We start from the raw sequence: 11779 nt of genomic DNA, 5'->3' as shown, positions 1-11779 counted from the left end.
AAAACATCGATTCTCCTGCTCCTCAGATGCTTCCTGACGGCTGTGCTTTTCTAGCATCACACTCTCAACTCTGATCTCCAGCATCTACAGTCCTCACTTTCTCCTTCAACTTCAAATGATGCTGATCTCGCTAGTGTTGATCTTGCTTAGCTCACGCTCTGTGTAATGTAACCTGAATACCTCTATCTAAGTTTATTTCTCACCCTATGATCTGTAGGTCCTTGCTCACTATGATCTGCTTGTGCTGCTCGTAGACAAAGTTTTTCACTGTACTTAAGCACAATGACAGTCAATCAATCAATCAGGTTGTGTGCAAATTGTTCTGTTACATTTTCTGCTGTGGAGTGAGGAGGATGTTAGCTGGATTGGAGGATTTTAATTATGAAGAGAGAATGAATAGACTGCAGTTGATTTGCCCAGGACAGAGGAGACTGAAGTGATGCCATTGCAATGTTTGAGGGGCATAGACAGTGTAGACAAGAATGAACCATTCCCCCTCGTGAAGGAATCAATGACCAGGGGTCATAGATTTAACATAAGGTGAAGGAGGTTTAGAGAGGATGTGAGAATTTGCTTTTCACTCAGGAGGTGGTAGGAGTCTGGAACTCACTGTCTGTAAGGGTGGTAGTGGCAGAAAGTCTCACAACATTTACAAAGTATTTAGACATACATTTGTAATGGGTAAAAAATGAGGTCTGCAAATGCTGGAGATCACAGCTGAAAATGTGTTGCTGGTTAAAGCACAGCAGGTCAGGCAGCATCCAAGGAATAGGAAATTCGACGTTTCGGGCATAAGCCCTTCATCATGACAAGGCATACAAGGTGGTGGGCCAAGTGCTGGAAAAGATGCTCGTTTTTGACAGGAGGAGACTTGGTGGGCCGAAGGGTCATTATCTGTGTTGTAGAACTCAGCGACTCAATGACTACAACATTGATACTGTAATTACAAGGGCAGGTCAGAAAGTGAAAAGTCTGTGGTGAGTTCCTAAATCCCCAAAGTCTGTCCACTAGTTAGAAGTCAGCAGTGCAGTTTCAACACCAAAGAAGATCAACACCAGCCAGGACAAATCTGTACACTTGATTGGTGTCTCACTCACCACCCAAACAAACCTTCAGTCTCTCCATTATCAATATACTGAGGCAGCAAGATCTAGAAGATTAATTAAAGCAACTCGCCAAATGTCCTTTGACATCACCTTCCAAAGCTGGGACCTCTACCATTCAGAAGAGCAAGGGTACAATCACATGACAATGCCACCCATGAGTTCTCCTCCATATTATGCCACATGGAAATGTACCGCTGCTCCATCAGATCAAACTGCTGAATTTCCTCTCATTGTGAGTGATTCTTTACCAGATGGAATGTAATAATTTAATAAGACAGCTCGCCACTACATTCTCAAGGGCAAATAGAATTGAAAAATAAATGGTGGTTTCATCATGCTCTTATCCTCGGAAGGTGATTTTTTAAAACCTGCATTCCATGTGGGCTTCAGTGGTAGGATTGGGGCTACAGCATTTTAGCCTAAGAACCTTACATTCACTGTGAACCTATTCATTTTCTCTATCACTGCCTTAGCTCTCAACCTCCAACCAGCCCCATCCAAACAACATGGGTTTGCTGAATTGACCCTTCAATGTTCTGGATCTGGAAGAATGACACACACTGTTATGGGATTGCAGTAACTTGCATCAGCTGAGGGTATCACATACATTTTCACAGCTACCTCATGTTGTGCTAAGAACATAATGGGGCTTGCAATATGATATTGATGGAAGTGGTGACAGGATCTCACAGAGAACAGAAGCAAAGTTACTCAGGAGTAATCAATCTGGATTGAGATGAAATTGACAGCAGGTTAGGTTTTGATGGCAAAGTAACAACCAGAACCCAATGTGAGTCACAGCACAACCAGGATGTAAGACTCATACTTTTATCAAGAAATCTATTTTGGTCAATTAAACAATGGATTTTAATCTTTCACACCATTGAGGTCATATAGTGGAACTGTTGTTCGCATTGTCTATCAGAAGTGGAGGAAGTCTCTTCACTGAGCTTACTCTCTTTACTAAAGAGCACTCGATGACTGGCCAGAGATACCAGGAGGCTGGCAAAGTCATGGTGTCATGTTTAATCACAGAGACTGGAGGTGGGGAAAGCACTGGTGATAACATTTGAATAGACATTTTATCTATTTGATCAAATGAAACATGATTCGAAATCAGTTACTGAAGCAACTTCAGCCCATTTTTTGACTTTAACGCAATCACTTTTTTAAATTATTATCAAACTTGAAAATTAAAATTGAAAACCAAGCTACAATATACAATCTTACAAGGCAAATAGACAAAAATGAAGGGTAATCCTATATGGCACACTTTGATGCTGCTGATAGTTCTCATGACCTTTCACACACCATATTGTTTACAACACATACGCCTTTTTACATTCCCAGAAAGTCAAACATGTCATCATGCCTCATGGCATTAATAGCTCAGTGTACGTCTCATCATTGTAGCTGAGAAGGAGTAATACTAATGGAAGCATTACACAAATGGGCATTCTTTCCTCAACTATGGGTCAAGGACACTGAGACCTCATAAAGACTTTTTATAAAAAATATCGTCTGATCCTTTCTTTCAAATTCCTTATTTTCTCACCTTCATTCCTAGAGCTGCCTCCACTCACTATGATCTAACTGGGTCTCAACACCCCGGCTTCTGAAGAAGAGTCACAGGACCCAAAATGTTAACTCTGCTTTCTCTCCATAGGTGCTTCCTGACCTGCTGAGTTTCTCCTCCTATTCCTGTTTTCACTTTAGATCTCTGCATCCCTTCATTTCTATTCCTGTACTCATTTCCATTTTTGTATTATCCAATCACTGCCAGCCACACATTTAGTTGTTTAGATCCTTCAATCTGGAATTCCCCCTGAAACCTTTCAGTTTGTCTCCCTCTCGCACTTCATTGAAGATACTCTTAAAAAGGAACCTGTTTGAATCAGATTTTAGCTGTCCTTGTACCTCCTCGATGACCAGTGACTAATTTTGTCTGACAATGAAGTACATTGGAAGATATTAAAATTTAAAGACACCATACAGCATGTTGTTGCTCTTAGGGAGGATCATCTATCCTGAAAGGTCAGGTTATTCCTGCCATTATGGCAGTGTGAAAGCTTTTCTTTACTGCAGTCATTCGAGTCCTTTGTGATAAATCCAAAATCAGCTGTAAAATGTAGCAGTGTAAGAAGTAGAAGTAGGAGTGGACCATCTAGCCCTTGAGACTGCTCTACCTCTCAGCACAGCATGAGCCTTAATTCCACTTTCCCTCCCACTCTGACTATCCCTTGATTTCCTGATATGCAAAGTCTGTTTGTCTCTGCCTTAAATACATTTCATGGAACGTTCTCAACTCCAAAGGTGGAGAATTCTGGAAATTTGCAAGCCTTTGAGCGACAACATTTATCCACGAAATGATCAGCCTGAGACTGCACCTCTGTGTAAGTGAATATACAAGTGATGGTAACATTTATTAATAACGGACTCTTCACCCACAGCTCAATGCAAATATTGTTCATATGCACTCTATTGCTACAGGCCCTTTCTTTTCTATCTAACTTCAGCATGTTCAGAGATTAGCAGAGGTTCCGTATATTGATATTGAAATAATGGCACTTCATCTCTTCGCACCATTTTTTGTAGATTGCTGTCCATCAACATCTAAATCCTGTTACTTTCCAAATGTTTCTTGCCCCTCACCATTAAGAAAATATTCCAAACTGCCTTTATAGACAAAAACATGGATGACTTCACAGGGGTGGGAGGGTAGCTCAGTGGTTAGCATCGCTGCCTCAGAGCGCCAGGGACCTGGGTTCAGTTCCAGCCTAGAGCAGCTGTATGTGTGGGGTTTGCACATTCTCCTTGTATCTGCGTGGGTTTTTTCCGGGTGCTCTGGTTTCCTTCCACAGTCCAAAGATGTGCAGGTTCAGTGAATTGGCCTTGCTAAATTGTGCATAGTATCCAGGTTAGGTGGATTAGCCATGGGAAATGCAATTTGATGGGTCAGAGTGGACTTGATGGGCCAAATAGCCTGCTTCCACATTGTAGGGATTCTATGATTCTACAGAGCTGTATGACAAACACCAGTTGCCAGAGTGGGGGCTACCTATTTCTCCCTATGCCCTTTTGGTCCAATCATTTGCTGGTGAGTTTCCAATAATATTCCTACTTGAAGCTGCAATTTAACTTGCAATAAACCAAATGCATACAATGGGAATTTATGTGTTTAAATTGCACATAATAATCCAGACGAGTTTACAAAGAGGCACAACAGCAAGTACAATGAATCTCAAGGAACTTTGTCTCAATCCATCTTCACTACATGACCAGAATTTATCAAGGATGGCATAATCTGATGCTATCTATTCCGGGATCTTCACCTTCACAGTGCAATTTGTACACAGACCAATAATGCCCGGAGCAGAAAATACTGTCAGCCTTGGCAAGTTAGCAATCCTTAACTATCCACCAACATTGGGGTAAAGCTTTATTTTTTTAAATTCACTAGTGTGTATGAGTGTTGCTGGCTGACCAGCCTTCATTTCCCCTGCCTAGCTGCCCTTTAGAAGGTGGTGGTGAGCTGCTGTCTTGAACTCCTGCAGTCTATTTGCTATAGGTTGACCCACATTGCCCTCAGGGAGGGAATTCCAGGATTTGGTCCATCAACAGTAAGGGAACAGTAATATATTTCCAGGTCAGGATGGTGTGTGACCTGGAGGGAAACTTGCAGGCATGGTGCTCCCAGTGTATCTGCTACCCCTGTCCTTCCAGGTGAAAGTGCTTGCACATTTGGAAGGTGCTGACTGAGGATTTTCAGAGAATTTCTACAGTGCATCTTGTAGATAGTACACACCCCTGCCTCTGAGCATCAGTGGTGGTGTGAGTCACTATTTGTGGATGTGGTGCCAATCAAGTGGGCTGCTTTTCCCTAGATGGTGGCAAGCTTCTTCAGTATTGTTGAGGCTGTAGTCATTCAGGCATGTGGGGAGTATTCCATCATGCTCCTGATTTGTGCTTTGTAGATGGTGGACAGGAGTCAGGAGTTACTCACTGCAATATTCCTATGACCTGCTTTAGTGGCCATTGTATTTATGTGATGGGTCCAGTTGAGTTTCTGGTCAATGGTAACCATAAGCTGTTGATAACAGTCAATAGTCAATAATAGTAACTTAGTTGGGTGTCATGGGTATGTGGTTAGGTTGTCTCTTATTAGAGACAGTCATTGCCTGGAATTTGTGTGGTGTGAATGTTACTTGAGGAACAAGAAGATTGGATTTGGAATTGACCATTCAACCCCTAGAAGTGGTTCTTCCATTCAGCTCGAACATAACTGATCTGAACGATTGTTTAGTGCTGAATTAATAAATGACACTAGGTTTTAAACATAGAACAGTGCAGCACAGTACAGGCCCTTCAGCCCTCAATGTTTTGCTGACCTTTTATCCGACTCAAAGATCAAACTAACCAACATATCCTTCATTGTACTATCTTTCATGTGGCTATCCAAGAGTCGTTTACATACCAAGGTCATTTATAAAATCACAAAGAGCAGAGGTTCCAGAACAGATCCCTGTGGAACGCCACCAGTGCCCAAGCTCCAGTCTGAACACTTTCCAATCTACCACCAGCCTCTCTCTTCTATGGGTGAGCCAATTCTGTATCCAGACAGCTAGGTTTCCCTGTATCCCATGCCTCCTTACTTACTGAATGAGTCTACCGTGGGGAACATTATCAAACGTCTTGCTAAAATTCATGTACACCACATCCACTTTCTATCTTCATCTATGTGTTTTGGCACACCCTCGAAGAATTCAATTAGGTTTGTGAGGCATGACCTGCCTCTCATAAAGCCATGTTGATTATCTCTAATCAAGCTATAGTTTTCCAAGTAATCACAAATCCTATCTCTCAAATTCCTCTCCAATAATTTGCCTACCACAGACGTAAGACTATTCAATCTGTAACTCCCAGGATTACTGTTTACTGTCCTCCAATCATCTGACAGTAGTCCAGTGAACAGTGAGTTCACAAAGGTGATCACCAAAGGTGCAGCAATCTCTTCCTTCACTTCCTGTAGTATCCTAGGGGATATCCTATCTGGCCCAGGGGACTTATTTAACCTTATGTTTTCCAAAATTTTCAGTACATCCTCCTTCTTAACCTCAACCTGTTTGAGCATATCAGACTGTTTAACACTGTCCTCACAAATGTAAAGGTCCCTCTCATCAGTAAATAGTGAAGAAAAGTATCATTAAGGACCTCCTCTACCTCCTACTCCATGCACAAGTTCCCTCCACTATTCCTGATTAGCCCAGCCGTCACTCTGGCCATCCTCTTGTTCCTCACGTAAATGTAGACTACTTTAGGATTTTCCTTAATCTTACCCACTAAAGTGTTTTCATGCTCCATTCTAACTCTCCTAAGTCCATTCTTCAGTTCCTTTCTTGGCTACCTTGTAACCCTCTCAAACCCTATTTGATCCTTGCCTCCTCAAAATCTTAAGTAAGTTTCCTTCTTCCTCTTGACTAGATGCTCCACATTCCTTGTCACCCACGGTTCTTTCAGTGTACCATCCCTTCCTTGACTCAGTGAGACAAACCTGTCCAGCACTATCAGCAAGTACTCCCGAAACAACCTCCACACTTCTGTTGTGCATTTCCCTGAGAACATGCATTCCCAATTTAGTTCCTACCTAATAGTATTGTAATTCCCCCTCCCCCAGTTAAATACTTTCCCATACTGTCTGCTCCTATCCTTCTTCATGACTATAGTAAAGGGCAGGGAGTTATGATTGCTATCACCAAAATGCCCTCCCACCGAAAGATGTGGCACCTGGCTTGATTTGTTGCCAAGCACTAAATCCAATATGGTCTCCCCACTAGTTATTGAGTCAGGAACCCTTCCTGGACATACCTGACAAAAACTGCTCCATCCATACTATTTGAACAAGTAGAGTCCAATCAATATTAAAGTCACCCTGACAACAACCCTGTTATTTTTGCACCTTTCCAAAATATGCCAATCTGCTCCTCAGTGTCTCTGTTGCTATTAGGGGTTCTGTAGAAAACTCCCAATAAAGTGATTGCTCCCTTCCTGTTTCTGACATCCACCCAGACTGACTCTGTAGATAAAGCCTCCTCGACGACTTCTCTTTCTAGAGTTGTGATATTATCTCTGATTAGCAATGCCACCCTTCACACACCTCTTTTACTACCCTCCCCCATTCCCATTGTAAAATCTAAACATGGAACATTCATCAAGTTTTGATACTTATAGCTTGGGAAGAAATCAGTCAAAGATCTATTGAGATAGTTTCAGGAGAAAGTGCTTCGTAAAAGAGTTAAGTTGGAAAAGGCAGCTTATTGTTCACCCTACGCTGTATGCTTCTCTGTTACTGAGCAAGAGAAAATAAGTTCCGCAAAGACTAATAAATGGAATATATCCACTGTACTGCAGCATCAAAATTCTGAGCTGCTCATTCATCTCACCATTCTGAAAGTCTGATGCAAAGAAGCCTTGTGTCTATTTCCAGAAATGTAACACCTGCAAAGGGTTGACTAACCTCATGCATTGAATTTCCATACTCTAAACTTATATGGAGCATTCAATAGGATGTAGAGGATTTAGACAGTCACCCTGGAGCCAACTTATTTTCTTCCTTCTGTGAGTGTGTTACAATGCAATCTACTTGCAGTTTCTGGTGGAAATTGTGGTTCTGAGCTTGTGTTTCAATGTGCAAATGTCATAACATGAGTTATTTGTGTACTCTGTAAATAGCAACTGACAATAGTTTGCAACGGTAATGTGCTTGGAATGTTTGTCTCCCCAAATGTCCTACAGCTTACAGTTTTGGTTTGTGTATTATGTCCACTTCTGGTAGTAATAATGGCCTGTGCTTTATTACTCCCAACATTTCCTATACATTATAGTCAGCTGTGGATTGAAATGTGCTCAGGAGCAAGCCAATACCATGTGTCTGCTTTCACCTCAATGTTATTGAGCCTGTTTCCATGAGGAAACGGTAACATTAAGGGTGAAACTGGATCATGGATCAAGCAATTCAGCAACGTTTCCTGACCAGTTGGATACGAAGACCCAGGCATCTTGCAGAAAGAGAGGAAGAAATCTTTTGGAAACTGTATCCTATGTAAGTATTTAGGATGTACAGTCTTACAGAGAGGGGGAGCGAAGGTTGGTTTATGAGTGGCCTAGATGTGGTTTTCATCCACACTTGTTGTGGCAGCCACACAACTGATCACAGGTACCTCTTGTAAAGGTACTTTCCAATGAAGGACAAGGAGCCCGTCTATATTATAAACATTAATCCAAGGCTAGACATTTTAATAAAAGAGCTCATCTTACTGCCAATCCTTTCTTCAGTCCAACTATCCCTGATGAAGGGCTTATGCCTGAAACGCCGATTCTCCTGCTCCTCGGATGCTGCATGACCTGCTGTGCTTTTCCATCATCACACTCTCGAATCTAATCTCCAGCACCTGCAGTTCTCACTTTCGCCTTATTTGGTAAACAGTCCTCCATGCGTTTGCTGATGAAGTCCGTGACAGCGGTAATGTAGTTGAATTCCATTCTTAATCGCCAGCATCTGCAGTCCTCACTTCCTCCTAGTCACTTTCTCCTATCCCGTAATGTGGCCCATCAAGACTGGGTACATTTATGACTAATGCTTTCCTTGATGCCCCAATCAGGTCATACCCTCTGCTTGTGTTCACCTATCTACACCTCACCACCCTGCCCCTACTCCCAAAAGCCCCTTCACCTGTAGCTCCTCTTACACCCACACCCCATTCCTGAAGAAGGTTTACACCTGAAACGTTGACTTCTCCATCTCCTGGTGCTGCCTGGCTTGCTGTGTTCTTCCAGCCTCCTGCTTGTCTAACATGTACAGAAAAACATGCTTGCTAGTTGGTAAGATAAATGTGAAGGGGGTGGCACAATGTTTGGGTATGAAGATATGTGGTGGGTTGTTAATTGTAGGGGAATAAATGATTAATAAATGATAAATGGGCCTTACTAGTTAAGTGTTACATGCTGTGCTAAAGTTAGTGATAGAATGAGGAGGCGATGGCCTAGTGGTATTATCAATAGACTATTTATTCAGGTAATGTTCTCGGGATCTGGGATTGAATCCCATCATGGTAGATGGTGAAATTTGAATTCAATGAAAATCTGAAATTTAAAGTCTAATGATGACCATGAAACCATTTTTAATGTTCAGGAAAAATCCATTTGGTTCACCGATGGCCTTTAGGGAAGGAAATCTGCCATCCTTACCTGGTCTGGCCTCCATGTGACTCCAGACCTACCGCAATGCAGTTGATTCTTAACTGTCTTCTAGGCAATGAGGGATGGGCAATGAGCGCCGGCCCAGCCAGAAATGCCCACATCCTGTGAATGAATAATAAAATTAATGATATTAACAGCACTATCTTAACACAACGTTCGGAAGAGGTCTAATTCAACTTTGTGGGTTCTACACAGCTGCGCATTAAGTCTGTTTCACCAGTGCAGAGTCCGATTGAGGAAGTGATAAGTTTCTTGTGGTGACTATGTGGGCTGAAGATTTTCGAAGTAAAATGTTCTGTCTGAGGTGGTAGAAGCAAGGTAAGGAAAGGCAGAAGGCTGTGTGAGTTGGACCGTTCACACCTTTTCTTGTCCTTCTGGTACAGAGTCAGCAGCTCAGTGTGGAAAATTGCCCCAGTGAAGGTGGTACGTGATAACCAGAGGATGTATAAAATGTACATCGGAGATTACACCAAGTAGTCATGATGTGAGGGGGCTGGGTGGGTGTGCTGCTCAGCAAAAGATTTTATAAAAAGCACAGTAACAAAAAGAGCACAATGCATGTTTCACAGCCTCCTCTGAGTATCTATAAGTGTCTTTGCATGGAGGTGGTGGTGTCATGTGAAACAAATTTAGATTGCTCCACGCCTTTTTGCATTTTGTGGTAATGACCAGAGACAAATTTACAGACCCCCTTTTAAGGCCTGACTGGCCTTTCCCTGTAAATACATGAATAGTGCAACCATGAGGGTTGGAAGCTGAATTTTTATCAGGGAGGCAAACCATGAGGTAGAAGAAACACAGGTACATACCCATGGCTCATTCCTTGATGATCTGTTATTCTATATGAAATGGTGAAGATACTGATTCTATCTTAGGCGTTGGATTTAACAGGTTGCCCTGTACCTTGGCTAAAACATTACACAGGAGGACCCAACCCCTCCACACGAGTGACGCACTGCTTTTAAATGAAGTAGTTGGCTATGATTGAGATTAGGCATGCCTTTTGCCCCTCGGAAACTGAGAGTGGCCAAGAGTGTGGTCCCCACTGGCATTGCAGCAATGCTGAGGGGAAACACGTGATGTCAAATCCAGCCCAACAAGAGAGTGCCCATGTGTTCTCATTGGGGCCATGTTGACAGCCCCATCAGTGGGAGTGGGATGGAAGTCTAGGAGTTTGGAGGGGGATGTAGGAAGTTTGACACCTTGAGAGAGGTCCGTCTGATGGGCCCAGGGCACCGATTGATAAGGGACAATGCCCAGGTTGTTACCAGCTCAACATGGCGTGGGCCTCTGCTACCACCACTGGCATGTCAGCTGTGTAGGATGAAGTGCTTAAGTGGGATCTGTTGTCCATTTCATACCCGCTGAAAGGTGGGTTGTCTGAATCCCTGCACTGAAAAAGTTGCAGCGGGACAGATGTGGCTGGGTAGGTAGTCAGCCAATGACAACCCATTGGACTTAACATAACCACCCCCCTCCACCCCATCATTAAGCACATGCACAAAAGGAAATGTTGAATTCAGCATCATTGAATGTAAAGGTACAATAGTGGAACTAAATACCAGAATGAGTGTGAATGATAAACTTAAAGTAGTGATTGGAACAAGGCCAGCCAGGTAGATCTCATAGGATAAGAGTTCCCTAACTGGGGCTGTTAACCTGTTCCAATCAGAGAGATCTAGCTGGCAGATAAGAACAGGAGTGTCAGGGGTTCTGCTCACTCTAGAGGCTGGTTCTGAGCGAGCTGGGTCAGTGTCATGTACTATGTGCATGTAAATAAAGGGTGAAATGGTGATGAGATATTGACCTTAATGGAGTTTTTTCAGTGGTAATGAGAGAAATACACACCCCTGAAGAGACTCACTTGCAACAGTCGTCTGTGAGTTGGGGTAAGCATTTTTGGCATCATACTGTTACTTGGGAAGCTTGACTTATTCGATCCTGCCATCGAAGACTGGGTCCAGCATATGGAAAGAAGGCATCTTTTTATTTCAGGCAAATTACACTGGGGCAGATGAAAAGCAGCAAGTAATTCTCCTGAAATCCTGGAGCCACAGCTTTTTCAGTTATTAGGAGCTTAACTTTCCTGGAGGTACCAAATACTAAAACGCTTCAAGAGTTGACAGAATTAGGTAAGGAATATGACAATCCCAAACCTTTTCTAATTCTGAGATGCTATTGGATTTACTTGGCAGTTCAAGAAGCAGAGGAATTGTGGTGAAGTTGAGATGACTGGTAGAAGCATATGATTTTGGTTTATCCCTCAATGGGATGCTGAGAGACCATTTGGTGTGTGGGATTAATGATGTGACCATGTAAAAGGACGTACTAGCTGAAGCCCAACTGGACTCCAAACAGGCAGTATGACTGCCTTTGTCATTAAAAGATGCGGCAAGTGGAGCTTATGAGTTACAGGG

This window comes from Hemiscyllium ocellatum, chromosome 13, assembly GCF_020745735.1.
Source record: "Hemiscyllium ocellatum isolate sHemOce1 chromosome 13, sHemOce1.pat.X.cur, whole genome shotgun sequence".
NCBI classification, from domain to species: Eukaryota; Metazoa; Chordata; class Chondrichthyes; order Orectolobiformes; family Hemiscylliidae; genus Hemiscyllium; species Hemiscyllium ocellatum.
The sequence above is the reverse complement of the archived record's forward strand: the minus strand, read 5'-3'. Positions refer to the sequence as shown.